This window comes from Rhinolophus sinicus, chromosome 1 (genome assembly GCF_057876585.1).
Source record: "Rhinolophus sinicus isolate RSI-liver-muscle chromosome 1, RSI-T2T, whole genome shotgun sequence".
NCBI classification, from domain to species: Eukaryota; Metazoa; Chordata; class Mammalia; order Chiroptera; family Rhinolophidae; genus Rhinolophus; species Rhinolophus sinicus.
Window position 1 is genome coordinate 6249290 of NC_142501.1, and position 21723 is coordinate 6271012.

The following is a 21723-nucleotide window of genomic DNA, read 5'->3' on the forward strand; positions in this document are numbered from 1 at the left end:
TCTCTAAGGAGAGCAAATCCCAGAGGGGAACAGAGGTCGCCAGGGTCACAGTCAGACAGGGTTCTGAAACCCAAGTTTCTGGATCAGATGGGCTCTGTGGGGTTGCGGACAAGTATGGTAAGCCATTCTATGGAAATTCTAAAAAAGTCTAAGACCCACAAGCACTAATCCCAAAGTCTACAGGGACTTCCTCCTCCTGAGATACAGGGCTTCTGGGTTTCAGGACATGAGTGCCGGCTCTGAGCCTCAGCTTCTGCATCCAGAAAGTGGGGGAATGGGGTCTCCCTCTGCCTGTTTGCTGGAAGGCTGGCGTTATCCCTGAGCCCCAGAGGCCCGGCCAGTGGTGTTCAGGCTCAGCTCAGCGGGATTCCAGCCTGTCCTTCCTCCCCTGGGCTTGTTCTGAAGGTCTTTGCTGTTTAGACTTTTCAGGAAGCAGGTCGGGAATGTGGCATCACCTAGGTATAGCTGTCCAGATCTGATCCCTGGGACCCCAAGGCCTTCGGGGAATGAGCCGAGCCTCTGAGCTGAGGCCCATCGTCAGGGCAACGCACCAAGCTGGAGGCGGGTTGCTGGTGCTTGTCCCCCGAGAGCAGCCTGGAGTCACGGAGACTGTGCTCAGGGCTCCAGCCGGGACAAGCCTCCCGTGTGCTGGTTCTTAACTCTGTGACCCGGGGCATGCTGCAAAACCTCTGAGCCTCAGTTCCCTCATTTGCAAAACGGGTTATTGTGCAAACTAGATGAGATCAATTTGCAGAAGGTGCTTAGTTAGCACATAGTGTGCGTTCAAACACCTCTGCGATCTGTATTCTCTTTGTCACTATTAACAGGAACTTTGCCGTTTCTCTGTTCAAATTGCTCCAGCCCTGTAGTGAAGCAGCCAGGCAGAAACCAAACCTGATTATCCCCGAGCCCCCAGAGCAGGGGATTCCGTGACAGTGGTTGTTGATTGAATGAGGGTATGAATCAAGTGAGCCATTAGACCACGGTGGTGCCTGCCCAGCGCCATGGCAACCACAGAGCTGGCGGCAGGGGAGCCGGCTCCAGCTCAGCAGCTTGGCGTCACACCCCAGCTCCACCTCCTACCTGCGGCCAATGTCGGGCTGCTTATTTCACTCTCGGAGCCTCAGTGTCCTCGTTTCCAAAATAGGTTCATAATGTCAATAATAATAACTTCCAAGGGTGATGGTGAGGATGAGAGGTAAGGATTGTAACATTTCCGGCTCCTGAGTCAATTATAGTGATAACCGTTATTTATTACCCCTGAGCTCCGGAGGGATGTCAGGGTTTGAATCCCAGTCTCCACCCCTTATAGCTGTGTGACCTTGGGCAAGTTACATTACCTCTCTGAGCCTCAGTTTCTTTATAAAAATGGGGCTAGCACCCACCTCACAGGTGTCTTGCAAGAATTAATTGATTCAAGGAACATGCTTGGTGCAGAGACTGGCGCATAGTAAGTAAATATCACTGGTAACTATTATCACCACCCCTACATTGAATAACAAACACCCAGGAGACACAGAAGCAGTGGAACTTCTCTCTGTCCTCAGAGGGTGGAGACCGCTTCATTGCTGGTTTAGCTTTGTAGCCAACACCTAGCCCAGGTGTCTTTGAACATATCTGTGAAGGGAGGGAGGGAGGGAGGGATGGATGGATATATGGGTGGATGGATGGATGCGTGGATGGATGGATGGACGGACAGACTGATGGATAGTCAGATAGGTGGATGGATGGATGAGTGAGGGAGTGAATGAAGGAATGAATGAATGATGCCTGCCAAGAAACGTCACAAGACTAAGATCAGGGCAGTTGAGGAAGGGGCTGAAGGACTGGGGCGGAGGCTCCCTTTGCGGGCCACGGGCAGTGAGGTGGAATGAGTCTTGTAGCCAGATGTGATCGCTTCTCTCCAGGAACATTTGATGTCCCCATTTCAGGAGCCCGGGGATGGTGGCCCATCGTCAGCCAACGAGCCAAGGGGCTCATGCCCTTTGGTGTCCCAGACAGTTTGGTTCTGGAGCTGGACAGAGCTGAGTTGCGGCTTCCTCTTCTTTAGCGCAGGGAAGACCCTGTGCACTGAGCCACTGGTTCCTCCTCCGTAATACGGGGAGATTGTTTGCCTTGCTTTGGGGGCCGTGGTGACATGCGAAGATAACACATGTGAGTATAGTTTGTAATGTGTAAAGGTACAGTAGTCCCCCTTATCTGTAATTTTGCTTTCTGGGGAATCTGTTACCCATGGTCAACCATAGTTCAAAAATATTACAAGGAAAATTCCAGAAGTAAACAATTTTTCAGTTTTAAATTGTGCACCGTTCTGAGTAGCATGATGAAATCCCGTCCCGTCCGTGCCGTTCTGCCTAGGACGTGCATCTCCCCTTTATCCCGCGTCTCCACACTGTGGTGTTTCCTGCCTGTTGGTCACTTAGCAGCCGTCTCGGTGATCAGACCGACGTCGTGGTATCACAGGGCTTGTGTTCAAGTCACCCTTACTTTTTGTTATAATTGTTCTAGCTCATTATTTGTTATTGTTGTTAATCTGCGACTGTGCCTAATGTATAAATTAAACTTTATTAAAAATATGTATGTATGGGGAAAACATCGTATATACAGGGTTCGGTACTATGTGAGGTTTCAGACATCCACGGGGGGTTTGGAATGTATCTGCCATGGATAAGGGGGGGGCTGCTGTACACTGAAAATCAGAGGAGGTGTTCGGGCTCCATGTGGTGAGTGACAGTTGGCACAGGAGGTTTTGGAGCAGGAGGTGGTGTGCAGTAGGCAAGCCTGTGGGCTGTCTGACTGCCTCCAGGGGAGGCCCGAGGCACAGGGTCAGGGAAGGGCGGGGAAGAGGGCACCATCCACCAGTGGCAGAGGTAGGCCTGCTGAGAGCCCCGGAGCAGCCCCAGGGACAGGGGCGTTCCGCCTGAGGCCCCTGCGAGCCCTGACCCTCTGGGGAGATCCTTTGTCCTCGCGAAGCCCTGTCCTGGGTGTTTGCAAACACACCTGCTTTAACCCTCGGAACACTCCGTGAACAAGGACAGGTTTTCATTCCTCCCGAGGCTCAGAGAAGGCATGTAACTTCCCTGTGGCAAATGGCAAAACCAGGATTGAGATCTTTCCACTGGGGGAGGCGGAATACACTGGGTGGTCAGGATGGACGTTGGCATGGGGGCGTGAAGCCACCATGTCCTGTGCTCCCCCCCTCACCACAGAGTGGCCTCGCCCAGCCCCTCTCTCTACTCTGCCTCAGTTTCCTCATCTGTAAAATGGGGTCCACAGCAAGACCATGTCTGGGCAAGGGTCACTGAGATAAAGTGTTCCAGGAGGGAGGGAGCCCTCCACACATTTCCATTCAAGTGTCACTGACATTTGAATTCCTTCTATATGAGGGGAAAAGACTGGGTGTAGGAAGCCGCCGGGAAGGGGTGGGGCCTGGGAGGAGCAGGTGAGGAGCTGCACTGGGATTGCCCCAGAGTCATTGTTTGGGCCCAGAGGTGGTGGGGTCTTGAACATCCAGAGTCTGGGTTCCACTTACGCACCTGGGTTTGCCTAGGTACATGTTGCGTGATTCTTTACTCCTGAGATTGCACCAAAGGCTTGCCTTGGCAAGCTCACAGTCTGTAGGAAGACTGGGCACAGTTGCCTTTTCTGCCCTTGGAGTGAGGGACTGTGTAAGTGGGGGTCATAACAAGACGGGGAGCAATTCTGCCTCAGGGTGGAGCATCAAGGAGGCCTTCCCAGAGGAGGTGGCACCTAAGGAGGTGGAGGATGCATTGACCTGGTTGATGAGCAAGGGGCAGGGGTGGGGGACACTGAGGCAGAGGGAACAATGCACATGGAGCCCAGAGAAGGAGTTTGGGAAACTTCCGGTACTCCAGCGTGGCTGTCCTGTGGCATTTGTGCAAAGCTGAGTGGTTGAGTCGGTAGAAGTCACCCTTGGTCTGATCTCCGAGGACTTGGGGAAGTTAAGGAATTTTGCCTTTATATGTAGACTCAGGATGGCACATATGTGGCATAAGTACCACCACCAGCCATGGCTGTGTCTAGAGCAGACATAGCTAATCAATCACAGCACAGGAGTCAGGATGTACCCTAGCCCAGCCCCCGCCTCCCCAGGCAGCCCCAACCTGTCAATCCTGTAGGTGCCTGAGATGATGCCTGTTTGCCCTGCTGCTGTGGTCAATGGGTTTAATGACAGTCCTTCCTGGTTGTTTGTATTGTGTGACTCAGCCCAGCTCCCAGAGTACTTTCCTGACGGGAGAGGAAGGCAGGTTGCAGCCTCCGGTCCCACCCGAGCTGCCAGGTTCCCATGTGGCCCCACTGCTCACAGTGCCCAGCGAGTTCGGTCCTTCCTAGGACAGCAAAGCCTTCCCTTTCAGGGACGAGATGTTTCCAGTGGATCCTGGGCATGAGTGCGACCTGGAGTGCAGACCCTGCACCCCCATGACCCCTGTGCATCTCCTGCAGGTCCCCAGGCCAGCAGGCTAGCCCGGGGCAGCCCAGATGGCCAGCCGGAGCCTGGACAATGGGCAGGGTCACCTGAAGAGAGCCGGGGCCTGGCAGAATTCTGGGCAGGACTAGGAAAAGATTAGGAGACTTTTCTCCTGAAATTCAAACAATTGGACAATCTGTTCTGAATCGATTTAGAAGCAGTGAAGAAAAAAATCAGAAAATGTAGTGTGAAAGCTATTTTCTCTCCCTTGCAGTTGGGAAGAGGGTTGAGCTGGAATTTATTTGTGGACTGTCCGAGGCCATGGCCGGGGTCTCTTACCTCCTCACTGCCCCCTCCACCACTGCCCTGACCCACTCATTCCCCCACCCTTGCCCTCCTCCATGCCCAGTGGGGCATCAGCCCTGGCTCCAGCCTAGAGGTGCCAACAGTCTGCAGGGGCCTCAGATGTGGACCAAGGTAGGCACCCTGAGGGGGGTCCCTCCTGTGCACACAGTGGGTGAGAGGCACGGAGAGCCCCCCTTTCTCCAGACCAAGGCATCTCCATGCTAAGGATGGTATGTCTACTTAGTTCGGTCCTGTGTCCTCAGGGCCTAGGGATGGGACTGGCACATAGTAGGTGCTCAGTAAAACTTTCCTGCCTGAATGATGGATGGAAGGAAGAAAGTAAGGGAGGGAGGCGGGCAGGAAGGAAACTGAAGCTTTGAATGAAGTGACCTGATCACGGTCACATGTCTTTTAGTGGTGGAGGTGGGCAGGGGACCAGATCTGCCACCCCAAGACCTGGATGTCCCCCACCCCATCTGTTTCTGGGGCCAGGAGTAGGTCTGAGACATTTAAGGGCCTCCCACTCCCACAACCCCTCTCCTCCCAGGCGCGGTCCAGCCCACTTCCCATGACACAACTCCTACAGTTAGTTTTTCATGACTTGAGCCAAATGCTGATTGTTTTAAAATAAGCATGTTCAGTGTGAGGCCAGACTAGCGTGGGGAGAGGGGCAGGGGTGCAGCTTCCCCCACCCCTGCACCCAGCTTTCCACAGTCTGAACTGTCCCCCTGAGGGAGCGGGCTCCTGTGGGGCTGTGGCGATTTGAGTTCTGTGGCTTGGAGGGGTTCAAGCGAGGGTTCAATCTGTGGGACCTCCTGAGTATGAGGGAGAGGGTGGGAAATGGGACCAGATGATTGCAAAAATGGTCTCTTCTATTTCCTTGGCTGTTGGGAGAGGGGGAGATTCCCATTGGTTTGTTTTGGGGAGTGGCAGCACTCTCCCCACCACCACTTCCTCCCCCAGTGCCCAAGGCCAAGAGCCTGAGGCCCAGAAAGAACCTGGACTTGGAAAGTAGGCTGCTTGGACCCAAGTCTCAATAGCTCAGCAGCTGTGTGACCTTGGGCAGGTGACGCAATCTCTCTGAGTCTTAGTTTTCTCATCTACAAACTGGGAGCAGTAGCCTCTCCTTGTTTGAAACTGAAAGGAGATATATTTGTCAAATGCCTATGCTGGGGCTAGACACATAGCAGGTACTCAAGGAATACTCTCTCCTGTTTCCACTGTGTGAAGGCCAATTGTTACGAGTATGTACGGTTTGACTCCTGTTTGGGTTCTGCCTCTGCAGCCTGGAGCCTGTGGGCCCCAGTCCAGGGCAGGTCCCCCCAGCTGACAATAGAGGCAGTGCCATAGCATGGAGAATCCTGCAGCCCCAAGTGTCTAAGCGTCTGCCCTCAGCCACGCTGGAGATGTGTAGACTGTGCCAGGCATGGCCAGCATGGCATCGGGGCGAGTGCCCTGTACTAAGGACCGAGAGAGCTGGGTGCCAGTCTGAATGAACTATGTGACCCTCTCCCCCCGAGAAACAGCAGCCTCTCCGATCCCCATCTGAGGACTGCTTCTTGGGGCATGTGCAGCTCACCTAAGAGAACACTGTGGCAGCTCTAAGCAAACCCTGAGACGGGTAGGGAAGGGAAGCCCTGTTGACCCACCACCTACTGCCCGCCTAGCCTGATCCTGGGTTTCACATATAGTATCTCATTTAATCCTCACACCACCCACGTGAGGCTGGGCTTAGCACCCCACTTTATAGGGAGAGGCCCAGAGAGGCTGTGCTGTGTGTCCAGGGTCATAGGGTGACTGTGTCCCCTCTCCCAGGCCAGCCTGCCCTTTCGGTCCTCTGTCCAGCCGTGGCCGTGGAACTCTGCCAGGCACGGGCCTAGCACCCACATCCTCGTGGAATCCTCCCGCACTATCCCAGTTCTCATTGGGTTTCCTCACCATAGACAGGGCTCTTTGATTCCCCAGAAAATTCTGAGCCAACATCCCCCAAAGCGGCATACTAATGAGACCATAATCCTGTTTATCTACATGTCAACCTATGCTATAAAAGTTAGCAGTTTCTCTGCTAACTTCCTTCTGAGAAGCAGGAAGCCTACTATGGAGGGCTAGGGAGTAGCATTTAGCCCACAGAAGACCTAAGTGGTAAAGGCTCATCCCCCCAGCATAAAGCTCTGCCCCGGGTGACTGAGTGACCGTGTGGCCCTCCCTGGCTGGGCAGGGCCTGTGCTCTGTGCCTAGCTCCCTGCTCCCTCTCAAGCGCCTTCTGTGCCAGGAGGTCGGCAGAGCCCAACTGAGGGGTAGTCAGGGGGCTCCAGCCACTCAGTGGGCACTGGCAGACACGGTTATTAGCGATTCTTTGATTCTTTTGTTTCCAGGGTGCAAACTCAGAATCAGAATGGGTCTCTAATTTGGGGCGGGCAGGCAGAAGTGGGATTAGACAGAGAAGTGCTAGCTGGTGCCAGCTCTGCTGGGAGGAGCCCCCAGGCTGGGAGGGGTGGGGCAGAAAAGAGGCCAGTGAAATGGCTCAGAGCAGTTCAGTCTGACTCCAGGGCCAGCTCCTAATCAGACACCTGAAGACACCTGGACATGGTGACCTTGGGCCTGAAGGCTGGGCTTCCCTCTGGATCGCTAAGACGATGTGCTACTACCACCCTCCTAGACTGGGAAGTGTGTCTGAGGGGGCCTGCCTGAGAGGGGTTCTTTCCTCTCTCCTGGCCCCACCCCTCACACCGTCCAGTGGTTGACAACTCTCTTGGAGATCAGCCTTGGGAGGGGCCAGTGGAGGGAGGCAAGCAAAGCCAGATGGGGGACCTTAGGCTGGGAATGGCTGAGAAGTTCAGCTTGGAGCATAACAAGTTTGGGGTCCCAGGGGCCTCAGGGGTGGAGATAAGTGGGAGGAGGCCATTGTCTATTCAGGTCTGGGCGCGGCAGGGCTGGTGGGGGTGAGCAAGGGTTTGCAAGCACTCGGGGAAGATGGCCGAGAGCTACTTCCTGCCGCCTTGGGCAGCGTCCTGTTTCGCTTGCTGTCCGGCCATTGCCACCTTGGGTATGGAACATCCAGGGAAAAGCCAGGCCTGGCTCACTGAGGGCCAGTGTGGCTAACCAGGGGCAGCTGACACTTTTAAGATGCACGTCGGTCCTGCCCTGGCTCTCTAGGGCAGTCGCTGGCTCACCTCCTGCTCAGCAGCCTTGGTGCCAGTTACGGGGGATGTAGGTGGGAAGCACATTAACCCCCAGAAGTGGAGCCTTGTCCAGGGGTGACGCATGAACCTGGGCCCTCCGGGCCAGTACTCGGGGGTTTAGAGTGCCAGGCTGGGGCTGGGGTTGGAGTGGGCAGAGGGCTCAGCTCCATCCCTGTGGTCTCTGCTGCAGCCCTATTTGCATAATTTTGAAGTTGATTGGCCTACAGGCAACTTCACTTAATCACAGCTGACAAGTCTCTGGTTGCAGAAGCAGCTGCTACCAGTTAGCAGCGTTGGTGCCATGGTTTGTTGTAACTCACTTGGCAGCCCCCTCCCCCCGCTTCCCACTTCCCCCTATCAGACCCAAAAGGAACCACAGGGCCCATTAGCTGCCTGGAGAACCTGTTGCCCGTTGCCTGCTCCCTGTACGTGCCCTAGCCCAGCGCTTCTCAAACCTGCAGGCTCTCAGGGATGCTCTGGCACCCGGTCTCTGGTTCAGCAGGTGGGTGGCCCAGGAGCCTGCATTTCCAGCCAGACCCCAGGAGATGCCCGGATGTTCGTCTGTGGACTATGCTTTGCAAGTCAAGGCTCTATCACAGGGGTTCGAAAACTGGGGCTGCCTGGTTTTGTTAACACAGTTTTACTGGAACACAGCCTCAGCCATGCGCTTGGTGTTGTCTCTGGCCGCTTTTCACTAATACGGCAGAGTTGAGTCATTGTGACCAGCCCTGATGGCCTGCAAATCTGATGATATCTGCTGTCTGGCCCTGTACAGAGAAAGTCTCCCAACCCAGTGGTTCTTGAATTGAGCGTGCGTCAGAATCCTCTGGAAAGCTGGTAAAGATGCAGATTCCTGGCCCCCTAGCCCAGTTCTAATCCAGCAGGTCAAAGGGGGCCTGAGGGCCTGTGTGTCTGACCGGCTCCCAGCTGGGGCAGAGGACCACACTCCCGGCACCCCTGGTCCAGTACCTCCAGGTCTCACGACAGTCTCCGTTCATCTAGTCCTACTTTGAATGCCATCCCCATTAGACAGAAGAGGAAACTGGGGTCTGACAAGTTCCTCGATTCTCCAAGACCCTGAGCTAAGAAGCTGCAGCTCTTCCCCACCACATGCTGCACCCTGACCCCGTTACCTCACCCCAGGGTGCAACACACCCCAGGGTGCAACACGCCCAGTGTGCAACACGCCCAGTGTGGGGGCAGAGCCCCAGAAAGTAGTTTACAGGCTCTCGGCCTCACGTGGAGGGGTGCTGGCTCGGGTAGTAGATGGCCGTCAGCTGTGGCTGATTGGCCGTCAGCTGTAGCCAGTTAGCCAATTAGCCGCCAATATAACTGCTGCGGCTACGGAGGAGAGTGAAAGAGAGTCGTCGGTGGGTTGCAGACAAAACGGACAGCAGGTCGCACGTCCAGTGAACCCAGCCTCCAGTGAGACCGTAGTGGTATGACTCCCCTACCTATGGCTCCGTGGGTGTTCCTTTTTGGCCTCACCATATCCTGCGTTCTTATGTGGGGAGCGGGGCCAGAGACCCTGCAGGCCTCCCCGCACGACAAATGGCACAGCGAGCAGGGTCTCCCGCACGACACCCAGTGTGCAACAACAGAACATAACACGCCTCAGGTATAACATGCCCTAGGATGCAACACACCCCAGCTGGGTGACCTGGCACGGTCTGTTCCGTATCTGGGTTCCCCAACGGGTCCTGCTGTTAGTCATAGTGACACCTCGGCAGGTTGCAGAGTCCTGACATTCTCATAGGATTGAGGAGGTCAGGGTGTCCAGGGCACGGCTGACAGCGCGTGGCACCTAGTGGGGCTGCTGTCTCCCCTCCGCCAGGATCTGCAGTGGCTGGCAGTTGTGGTGCATTCCGTTACCATCATCTGTGTGTCGCCATCTCCCCCCTCAGGGGCAGACCCGACCTGCAGGCCCTGAGTCACTTGACATCACTCTGTGAATGGTCAGGAGCACAGCACAGCACGCTGGTCATCTCCCTCATCTTCCCGTGACCTCGGAGGAGCAGAGAGAGGCAGGGCAGCCATTTACAGAGGAAGAGACGAAGCCTCCCAGAGGCCAGGTCACCTGCCCAGGCAGGTGAGAGGCGGTGGTGCACTCTGTGCCTGGGCTGCATCAGGTGGTTCCACCTGGTCAGGTCAAATCACTGTTACAGGAGGATGTTTCATGACCGGGCATCCCCAATTTACAGATGAGGAAACTGAGGCACAGGGCAAAGGGATAGGGGTCTGGGCTCTCCAGGCAGAGGCTGGGAATCCATGTGGATCCCTTACTGGAATCAGACAACCCCAACGTCAGGGATAAACCTTGAACCACCACTCACTGTGAGAGCGGGACTGAGTGCCCTGTGTGCCCCCCACCCCCATCTCTGCAGGACCCACCACCATGACCCCCATGCCCCTCTGTGTCACAGCTGCATGCATTCTTCAAAAGTACACGTTTCACCAGCTCTTTTTAGCCTTATTAAGTGGATCAGGCCGAGTGTGAGCTGGTGACTTCGATTCCTCCCTCAGCCCCATGCTGCTACAATGTCCCCTCCTGCCTGGTGTGGCTGTGGTTCCTTGCGGCCGCTATAGAGTGTTGCAGACACATTTTCCCATCTATCCGTTTGGGTTGTCTCTGGGGTTTTCGTCTTATGAGCTGTGCTGCTGAGAACATTCTCGTACCTGGTGCCCACAGACCAGCATGGCCTTTGCTGAGCCCAGGAGGGTGGTGGCACCATGTGTCACACAGTCACCGAGCATCCACCCTGTGCATGAGTCTGTCCTGACGTTAACCCCCTGGCGTCCCTGAGCTTGCTGTAGGGTCGAACCCCCTCCAGTGCCCTTCACCCCGGCCCACCAGGCAGGCTGGTGTGTGTGGTGATGCCAGCTTTTGTCAAAGGTGAACAAACGAACCCCTACTGCATCGGTCACCACAGAAGTAAAGGTACAGCTGCACTGTTACATGGCATAGGTGCTTGGGGGCTGTTGCACAGGACGCTCGCTTTGAACAGTAGTTAAAAAACCGTGAGGCAGCCCAGGCTCAGAGAGGTGAAGGGGCTTGACGGGGGCCAAATAGCTGAAAAGTGGCAGAGCCGGGACTCCAGCCCAAGTGTTCAGGCCACAAGCTCAGAGCCCTTCCTTCTGGTTCTGTGTAGGCCAGAGGCAGGAGGGGACACCCCGTTACCTTGGTAAGAGCTTCATGAAACTGGGCCCCATGCTTATGGCACCAAATGAACCCCCACCGTCACCCTGACTTAGTGTGTCTTGGTCTCTCTGTGGGGAACACCCACCCACTCTTACTCATCCTTCAGGAGTCTACTGCCAGACCCCCTGGATTCAGTTGAGAGCCAGCTCCACCACAAACTAGCTGGCCGACCCAGGAGAAGTTACTGACACGCTCTGTGCCTCAGTTTCCTCTCTGTGAATTGAGGAGAAATCACACCTCTTCCTAATTGTGAGGATTAAATGAACACCCCCCCACACACACACACCCTCAAACCGGGTCAGGCACTTCTCCTGGGCCCCCACAGCTCCCTGGTTTCCCCATCATGGCACCAACCACTCTGGGCTATCACTGTCCACTTGGACCATGGCTAGATAAGGGGCACCCAGGCCAGTCAACTCGGCGCTCCGTCTGCCATGAGCAGAGCACTTGCGTCTTTAAGGAACAAGAAAGGATGTCTCTTTCTCGCCCAGCTCAGGACAGGCAGGTTTTCAGTGATGGGAGATAGGGAGAGGGAGCTGGCTCCTTTGTGGCCTGGCTTTAAATGCCACCCGTGGCACTGCCCATGACAGAAATGCCAGGTAAGAGCATGACAGAGTGACCACGACGCACAGAGGCCTGGGTGTTGGAGATGGCAATGGGCTGGGGGCGGGTGCCTAGGAAACAGGAGGTGTGGCCGTAGAGCCCACTGGGCCCCTGGCAGTGTTCAGATAGTTGTGGAAGCCACACATGTGCTTCCAACAGCAGCCGGAATGGGCCGCCCTCCTCCCTAGGAGAGGATCACTGCTTCTGGGGGGGATGGGCTGGAAGGGGCCTGAGAGGTGGTGACAGTCAGTAGGGTCCACCCAGCCTCATAGTCACGCAGACGCTGCCCACCACCCCTCCCTCTTGGGCTCTCTGTGCCTCAGTTTCCTTCCTCAGAGGGCTGATGTGGGGACTGAATGCACTTATGTATGTACCTCACCGAGGCAGAGCCTGGCACCGAGGTGGGGAGCGAGCAGTGATGTCACTGACCCATATTTGATTAGCAGGGCCTAAGGGCCCAGGGAGGGAATCACACACTATGGAAGCATTAGCCGAGGAGCGGCCCCGGAACCCCACTCAGCTGCTTCATACTGGCTGTGAGATCTCACAGGGAATGTCCTCAGTTTGCTCACCTGTAAAATGGGACTCTGGATGGGGTGCTGTGAAGACACAGACGGTGGTAAGAATGGAGCCGAACGGTCACCAGATGGCAGCCCTAGGAGGCCCCGGCTCTTGCCAGCTCCCCAACCCCCTCCCTGCCCCAGAGGGACACGCCGAGTTCCTTTAAGTACAGGCAGACCGCCGTGTTGGAAAACGCTCCTTTGCCTATACAAGGCCTGCCCAAGTCACCCTCCTTTTATTGGGGCTTAGGCTTGATAGTGTAGGAGAGAAAGGCCAGCAGCCTTGGAGGGACGGGGTTTCCGGCCTCTGAATCCCAGAGCTGAGCAGATAAGGATGGCCCACGGAGGTGTCCAGATCTGCACACCATCCTACAGGAGCAAAGCCTTGCTACGCTTGGCCACAAGCCAGGGTCGCTGCCCTGGACAAGTGTCCAGCCTCAGGGAGGAGCCAGACAGAGATACAGAGCGACCCTCAGTGACAGAAGACTGTGAGGGCCCCAGTAAAGGCGATGCCAGAGCGGGGAGAGCAGGCTCTGGGCAGAGCCTCTGGGAGCCCGTGAGGGGCACACAGATGCTGGCACCACACCACCTGCTCAAGTCCCTGCTCTACCGCCTACCGGCTGTGTGACCTTGGGCAAGTTACTGAGCATCTCTGTGCCTCAGTGGCCTCATGTCAAGAGCCTACCACAGAGGGTAGGCGGGAAGAGAGTCAAATGCTTGGAACAAGCTCCATGCTTCATGGCCTATTAAGGAGGGAAGACGGAGGGAGTGGGGGGAGGAGCGTGAGGGTCCAACCCAGACCCACTCTAGCTCCCCTACCCCACCCACCCTCCGCCGACAGTCTCCCTTAGTTCTTTCCCAGCTCAGCCGTCTGCCTGCCCTGCCCACCTGCCTGGGTGACTGCTGCTTTGGACACAGCATACTTCCCTGTCTTTCCTCCTACCCAGCTCCTAGGATTACTGACTTCCTCTTCTTATGTGCACAGCAGCTGACCAGGCAGAGGACAGGGTGGACAGACCCATGGCTGGCCGCCGCCTGAGCTGGGCCAGCACCTTCCTTCTCCCTTCTCTCCCGTCCGCCATCACATGCAGGCCCAAGACTGCACAGAAGTGCCTGGCACACAGTAGGTGCTCAAATGGCTCATCCCCCCCATTTCACATTCCTCGTCCTTTGCTCTGCTTCCCTGCCCCTTCCTCACTGAGAGAGCCGTGACCCTAGCTTATGGTGGTCCTCATGAATTGTGGGGTGGGCCCTGCAGTGGCCCATCAGCACCTGCCGTGTGCCAGGTGTGCCCCCCTGGGCCCTGCGTGCAGCTCTGGCCTCATCTCCCTTCCTCTCCCTCCCCTCCCAGCTTCCATTGCACTGGCCTCCTCCCCAGCTCCGTCCCACCTCTTGGCCTTTGCACATGCTGGGCTCCCTGCAGCGTTCCATCACCCCAGACCCACCCTCGCCTGGTCTGGAGAAGGCCTGCTTACCTGTCAGATCTCAGCTTCCTCAGGGGCACCCCACCCAGATCCGGTGCGGGCCTTCCAATGGGATGGGAGGCCCCAAGCAAAGGCCTGAGGGCATTTGGTTGGCTTCCTGGGGGTGGGATGAGTCATTCAGTCCAGTGACTGCCCTGCTTGACACTCAGTGTGGCATGAATGAATGAATGGTGCCTTCATTACCTCGGCCCCTCCCAGCATCCCTTCAAGGTGGGTGTGTTATCCCCATTTATGGATGGGAAACTGAGGCTTGGCATTGTCCTCTGTTCACCCCCATGAAGGAGGGTTCCTGGGCCAGGGCCTCCTCAACAGAAGGAGGCTGAAATCAAAGCCTGGGAGTCTGAAGAGAAATCCAGGGCGCCCTCTGACAGGCGTTTTGTGTGTCTGTCTTTCCTCTTCCTACTGACATTTTAAGTGATCCATTCTTCATGTGGTGTTTTTGTGTTTCTCCAGTGGGAGAAAAATGCCGCTGGGATTTCCAGGGTTGTTTTATCTCCATGGTGCAGCCAAATAATTCAGAACAGAGGCCTAGGGTTGCTGAGTTGCAGGGGGCCCGCAATGCTCTCAGCTGAGTCCTCCCTTAAATGGGGAGGAAGCAGGCTGGATGTGGGAGCCCCTTGCCCAGTGGCCTGGTGGGGCCCCAAGGTGAGAGCAGAGCATCCATGGGGGCCTCAGCAGCATGGGGATTTCCAGCAGTCTCTCAGCTGTGTGCCCTCGGGCTGTTCTCTCCCCTCCCTGGGCCTCAGTTTCCTCACCTGTGAAATGGGGAGAATGGTAGTGCCTACCTCAGACATTCGAGAAAGTCTGTATGCAGAGGACTTGGTGAGGGCAGAACTGGCCCAAGGTGAGGGTTCAAGGATAAGCCTTGTGGAAACAAGCTAAGGTTAGAACTTGAATCCAGAGACCAGCTGGTGCTGGGGGCAGGCGGAGGGTGTTGCCGAGAAGGCTCTATTAGGGATACAATTGCTGGCAACCGGCACACCGTCCCGATTATAACACCTGTGCCGACACCCCACACTGCAGTCTGCAGAGCACGCTTCTCCTTCCTGCGCTGACCCAAGAAAAGCCCCATGGAGCAAGGGTTAGCATGCGCGCCTGACATGGGGACAGTGGGGGCCGGGGCTGCAGATGCAGGGTGCTGAGTCATCCTGCTGGAGCCCTGGAGGTGGGGTGTATTGGCTAAAGTGACTGCTTTACCACGAGGCTGGAGCCCGAGGTCACCCCTGGCGGTGGCAGTAAAGCTGGGACCTTGTCTCAGTGGGAGTTTCACCAAGGCCTCTGCCTGGGTCTGAAAGTTTGCCGTTTGCAACAAAGTGCACCCGGCGTCCAGGCCAGCGAGTGTTGATGGAGTTCCTACTCTGTGGGCAGCAAACATTTATTCAGCACCTACTGTGTACAAAGCATGGCGGGGATATATAGAGGCATAGAGTCACCCTCCCCAAGGAGCTTGTACCAAGTAGGGAAGCAGTTAACGAGCAGGTAGGCGGAAGGAAACCAGTGCCAACTAAAGGCACAAGGACAGTGTGAAAGGAATGGTGTTCAAGAACTTTCATTTGCTAAGGGACACACAGAAACCTCTCAGGAACCTAAACCACTGGCTTTGGGAACTGCAGTGAGCAACTGCAGAGAGCCATTTATGGGGCCCTGCTATCACTCCTGGTTCTTTCTATCTTCAGTACCCCACCAAGGTGGGGTTCTGCTTCCCATTTTACAGATAAGGAAACTGAGGCCAGTGAAGTAACTTGCCCTGAATACCTAGCTAGTAAGTGGCAGAGCTTGGATCCCAGGCCAGGGAACTGACTCCAAAGCCTGTGCTGTCACCCCCGGCACCCACTGTGGGCTCCTGTTTGGAGTCTGACAGATCTGAGTTCAAATCACAGCCTTGTCACCTTCCAGTTCTGGGAAAACCACTTAGGCTCTCTGAGCTGCGGTTTATTACCTGAAAAAATAGAGTTGCATTCATTCACCCATCCAGCAAGTGTTTACAAAGTGCCTATGATGTGCCCTCCCCCCGATGCCACGTACAGTGGTGAGCAAAACCACAGTGGTCTCAGTGGGGCCAGCTTCACGGTGTGTGGTCCGTGCAGTCACGCAGGACCCACACTCAGAACGGCCTGCGCTTGGTTCCATGCACTGCTGTCGCCGTCTAAAGGTGCTTGGTAACTTTTGAATAAAGGGCTCTGTGTTTTTCGTTTTGCCCTGGACCCTGCAAATGGTGTCGCTGGTCCTGATCCCAGCCCTTGTCCCGCTTACAGTTCAGTGGAAGAGACAGGCACTGCCCAGAGAGCCACTGCACCAAGAGTGCAACTGTGTTCAGAGGAGATGGGGGCGGGGGGAGCACACAAGGCAGGTCCCCCAAGAGCATGCAGGGGTCAGGGAGGGCTTCTGGGGGGGGGCACAGGCTCCTGCAGATGTGTCTGAATCTGCCAGGTGAAGGCAAGGCAGAGCACAGGGGATGGAAGGGGCATCGGGAAGGGGCTGGAGGATGGGCAGTGTGGCCTGAGCGGCCAGGCCGATTCTGTGGGCAGCCCTTGGAGGGTTTTATCCAGGGGCTGCTGTGATGGATTTGCATTTGGAAAGCCAGCTCTCCGGCTTCCAGGTGGGGATGGGTGGGAGGGGACAAGAGAGGTTCAGGGACCTGCCTGGTGCTTGACTGGGGAGGAGGGAATGGATGAGTCAGGAGGGGGCCAGCCTCTGTCTTGCAGGTCTGCACGGAGAGGGGTGCAGGCCATCCAGATGGGGGCGACACAGGACCCCAGAGGCGTGCGTGAGGTAAATGAGAGGATGTGGGTAAGGGGCTGATGCAGGGCTGGGCACCAGCATGAGCTCGGGTCACGGTGGCCATCACATCTGGTCATGCAGCCCAGAGCCCCAGCTGCGGGTGACCGTGTTGCTCTCTGGCCGGTATCGATCCTCTGTGGGTATGCTCCGGCCACCTCCCTGCAGCCGCCACTCCGTCCTGCGGGCAGGTGTGGTCAGGAGGATATGCCTGGTCTTGCTTCACGCAGGTGTTGCGACTCCTGAATTGTTTATTCCTGGACTTCACGTTTCAGGGGGCGATTCCACTACCTCCAAGTGGACGTTGTCCTGGAAACTGAAGTTTAGGCTCAGGATTAGGTATGCACTGCCCAGGACAGGCCCTGGGAACTGGGAACTCGCCGGAGGTTAAACGGTGCGTGCTCACACGTGTGTGCGCATGTGTGCTGCCTGGGGTGTGAGCACGCTCGTCAGTCTGCGTGGACAGGGCACAGGGGCAGAGCACGGGGTGTGAATCCTGGCTCTGCCCCTCACCTCCACCTGCACCCTGGAGAGGCGATAGTGCAGCCTGGGCTGCGGGGAGAAGTGTGGGAACTCTGCTCGGCACACACCCCAGTCCAGGGCGGGCGCTCAAAAGCCGTTAGCTGCTGTGTCCCCAGGACCCATCTATTGGGCACCTGCCGCCCACAGGTGAGGCCCCAAAGGCCCTGCCCTTGTCTAATTACCAAGTCATGTACTCACATTAGTACTAATGATAATAAGAATGCCCAAGCAGCAGAGGGAAGGGTGTTCTAAGCATGGGGAACGGCATGTGCAAAGGTCCGGCGGAGAGAAGGATCCCAGAGGAGCAGAGAGAGTAGGAGACGGCAGCAAGGGCCAGGACCACACGTGCCTCAGGAGTGGGCGTGGGCCTGGAGCTGCCAAGACTCCTGAGGAGGCAGACGGGTGGTCAGGTGGGCACCCCAGACAGCTGGCCCTGGGGGCCACCTAGGAGCTGAGGCAGAGACAAGTAGCAGCCAGAAGCACTCACCATGGGCACTTTTTGAGAACCAGTGAGCACCAGTCCTGTTGCAAATGCTTTGATGCATCACTTCACTCAATGGTCACAGGATCCTAGGAATTAGATACTGTTTTTATTCCCATTCTAGGACCAAGGACACTGAGGAGATTTGTCCTAGGTCACATGGGGTGTGGTTACAAAAGGTAGGGTCAGGACTTGGCCCCGCACGGTGTGGCCCAACTTTCCGGCTGTGCCATCCTTGGCTTGGTCCAGGCAAGAGGTGATGTGCTTGGCCACGCCCGGTTGAGAAGGGGTGGGCCAGATGCCGAGAGAGAGGATGCAGAATCTTCAGGCTTTAGGCCAGGGGTCACCAGGCCTGGGGTGTCCGTGGCACCCCGCTCGTGCACAGCACCGAGACCCTGCCCCCCATCCCTTCCTCGCCCAGCCCTGTCCTCCCCTGCCTAGCCTGGCTGACCAAAAACAGATCTGTTGTTGTTCCTGCTGGGGTTTAATTCATCTTCTCCAGCTCTGTTTCTCTTCACATGCCCTCCTTCCTCTCCTCTCCAGCCTCGCCAAATTCGGTGTTTAAAAATAATCCTCAAATCTGGGAACAGCAGTCCCCAGCTGACCCGGGGAGTGGACCGCAGAGAGTCGTGCCTGACTCGTCACTGTGGACACGGTCAGAGCTCAGGACAGTCCCACTCATCCAGAATGTTCTTACAGTTATTTGAATTTTATTGTTGGCCATGAGCTACCATTGTGGGCAGTTTACCAATTTTCCAAGAAATAGAACCTGGATGATGAATACAATCTGTCTGTGGCTTCCTGGGGGCTCCTGGGGGGCCCTGAAAACTCCTACTGTGCCGGGAGAGAGAATGAGTTTGGCAGCTGGGTTGGCTTCCTGTCTGAGCCATTAAGTGGCTGTATGACCTTGGGCAAGTCACTTGGCATCTCTGAGCCTCAGTTTTCTTCTTTACAAGATGATCTACCTTGCCAGGCTGATGGGGGATGACCTGAAACAACACGGCGAAAAGCTCCAGTACATGTGATAGGCGAAAGCCAGAGCCCGGGCAGCAGCCCCCGAGGCTACAGCACCCACAAGCCAGGCCTGGGGCGGGGGGTGCTCACCTACACCCGAAGCTGCTGGAGCATCTTCCTTCAGATGTGACTGGGGCTCCCAGGTGGTTGTACCTGCGGCGTGTAAGACCCAAACCCCCACAAGTGAGGGTAACCTCACAACAGGCCCTGAGGCCTCTCTGGCTTCAGTCCCCCCAGACTGGCCTAAGAGCCCAGGGTCCGTGTCAGCTGGCTGAGATTCTCAGCCAGTCTGTGGGTCTCGGGAGCCCAAGCTTCCTGGCCATTGCCCCAGCTGGCCAGGCCTTCGCCCAGGACCCTCATGGCCCAGGAGAGGAGGGCATGGGGGCCAATCACACAGGTAGAGCTGGTGGGCATCCTTGCCCAGTACACTTGAGGGCAGGGGCTCCCTTCCTCTGTGTCCCTAGAGGCCAACCCAGATTCTGTTCAACAGTGAGGGTGAGTGAGTGCATGCTGAGAGAATTATGAATGAATAAATGAATGGATACATTTAGGAAAGAAGAGATGGAATATGATAGGCCTCCATTCTTCCAGTTGTTGGAATCAAGGCAGGCTTCGTGGAGGAGGTGGCATCAGAGCAGCTTCTAAAAGGGTGCAGGCTCTAGACTCACAGAATGAAGGAAGGGCACCCCAGGTGTGAGTGACAGCTGTGCCCTCTCCCCCCACCAACATTTGCAGGGATTTGTAGGGAGTGGAAGCAGCAGAAGGGAAGGCTGGGTACTTCCCTGGTTGACTTCCCTGCTCCCAGCATTCAGTCAACAAACCCACCACCTCTCAGACCTGAGCCTCGGCTCCAAAAGTGGGGCAGCCCCATCCTACAGAGACCAGAAGGGCCTGGAGTCTGGAGACCCATCTCTGCCCTCAGTGGGCCTCTGCTTCCCCATCTATAGCATGGGGCCACAGGGGCGAGGGAGTCATCTCAGAGGATTTATCATTCCCCACTACCCCACAGTGCATTTTCCAGGGCCAATCCCTAGGTTCCCCGGTAGAAATCCTTTCCTAAGCACTTTCAAATGCTTTAATCTCCTTCATCCTCCCATGAGGGCCCTGAGGGAGGCCGGGAGGCTGCCCAGGCTCAGAGCAATTAAGCAGTTTACAGCCCGTGGGGCTGAGCTGGCTTCTGGGTGGGAGCAGAGAGGCCTGCTGGAGCGATAGGAGAGGCCCCTTCCCGGGCTGAGCCGTCATCATGAGTAATCACTGGCTAAGGCGTTTCCGTGTTATCCTTGGGTCGTGCCACTCCCTCTTCTTATTTTGGCTCAAACTTCAGAAGAATGGGTTCTGGTACCCTTGGTGCCACCACGCTGTCCGTCCTGCAGGTGATAAGACGGAGTCCCCGAGAGCAGGGCCAGGGTGGAATCCTGAGCCTGGCCTTGAGTGTGGCCCTGTCTCTTCTCTCTGAAGCCACCAGCGTCTGGTGGCTTCCTGCTTTGCCTGCCAAAAAGCAGGATTCAGAGCTGCCTAGGGCCTGGCTGTTGTTGCTGTACTCTCCCTGACCAGGCTGACGGCTCTTGAGGGCCAGGACAAGTCAGCTTGTTGGTGGCCCCCGGGGCCAGGCCCGAGCAGGTGCCCCAGGACAGTCTGGGCTATGTTAGAGGCCCACTGCTGTGGGCTACACATGGCCCTGTCCACGCTCCTCTTCCAAAACCATGTTCTCTGGCAGCCAACTTCTGCTGTGTGTGCACCTCTCGGATAATGGCGGGTGGGGGGCAGTGGAGAGCCTCACCAAGTGGGGGACAGGGCGGCCCTGACACCAGAACCAGGATGGAGGGGCAGAGGACCCACAGAAACCTGCTCTGCAGATGGGGGGCAGCCCGGCCAGGAGGGCCCCGCAGGGTCTCCACCGAGGCAGGTGCACGCTCTCCAGGTGCTCACCACCCTCACATCAGCTCCTGCTCCCAGGTGAGCATCCTCCACACCTCAGTGTAGATCCCAGCAGCCTCATGTGAGGGTGTGTGGTAGTGTCCTGGGGCGGCCGGAACAGAGAACCACAGACAGGGGCGTACCCAACAGAAGTGTGTTCTCTCACAGCCTGGAGGCCAGAATCCGAGACCAAGGTGTCCGCAGGGCTGGCTCCTTCTTAACTAATTACATGTTCAACACCCCTAATTCCAAATAAGGGCCTATCCTGAGTTACTGGGGGTTAGGACTTCAACAAATGAATTTTGGGCGAACACAATTCGCACACCATAACGGGGTGCCATGAGGTTAGAGGGTGGTGTGCAGGCCCTCATTTGTCCCAGAGCCTGGCACAGTCAGTGCTCAGCAAGTTCTTCCCCATCGTGCGTCTCTACCCCTCCCCCACTGGCCTTCTGGTGTTGCTACCTCAGGGCCTTTGCACTGGCTGCTCTCTGGTCTGTAGCACTCCTCCAAGGAGCCACACCTCTGGCTCCCGTCTCACCCAAGTCTGCCCAGCTGTCACCTACACAGTGAGGCCAGCCCGACCACCCTGTCTAAAGCAGCTCCCACGCCCCCGCCGCCCCATACGCTTTGCTTTATTTCCCTCATAGCTCTTTTTTCTTATGGTGAAATACTCTTTACATAAAATTTACCGTTTTAACTATTTGTAAGTCATAGTTCAGTGAATTAAGTACATTCACATTGTGCAACCCATCACCACCACCATCCCCAAAATTCTTTCCACTTTCCCAAACTGGAACCATCCCCATTAAACACTGACTCCCCATTTCCCCTCCTCCAGCCCCCGCTGACCACATTCCACTTTGTCTCTATGAATTTGCTCTAGGGACCTCAGATCAGTGGAATCGTGCGGTCTTTGTCCTTTGGTGACTGGTTTATTTCACTCAGCATAATGTCCTCAAGGTTCATCTATATTGTAGCAAGTGACAGGATTTCCTTCCTTTTTAAGTCTGAATCGTATTCCGTGGTGTGTCTAGACCATCCTTTGGTTCACCCATTCATCTGATGATGGACAGCAAGGTTACTCCCACCTTTCGGCTCTTGTGAATGGTGCTGCTGTGAACACGGCTTGACAAGTATCCGTTCGAGTTCCTGCTTTCCATTCGGGCTATATCCTCTGGAGTCCGGAGCATTTTAAATATTCGTCTGTTT

The 21723-nt window shown here is 56.2% G+C and overlaps 1 protein-coding gene across 4 annotated transcripts in view; it reads left to right on the plus strand.

Annotated features, from left to right (window-relative positions):
* The window catches only part of SHISAL1 (shisa like 1), a 127407-nt gene that overhangs the window by 61755 nt on the left and 43929 nt on the right, over positions 1-21723 (plus strand). The gene's annotated exons all lie outside the window — the stretch shown is intronic.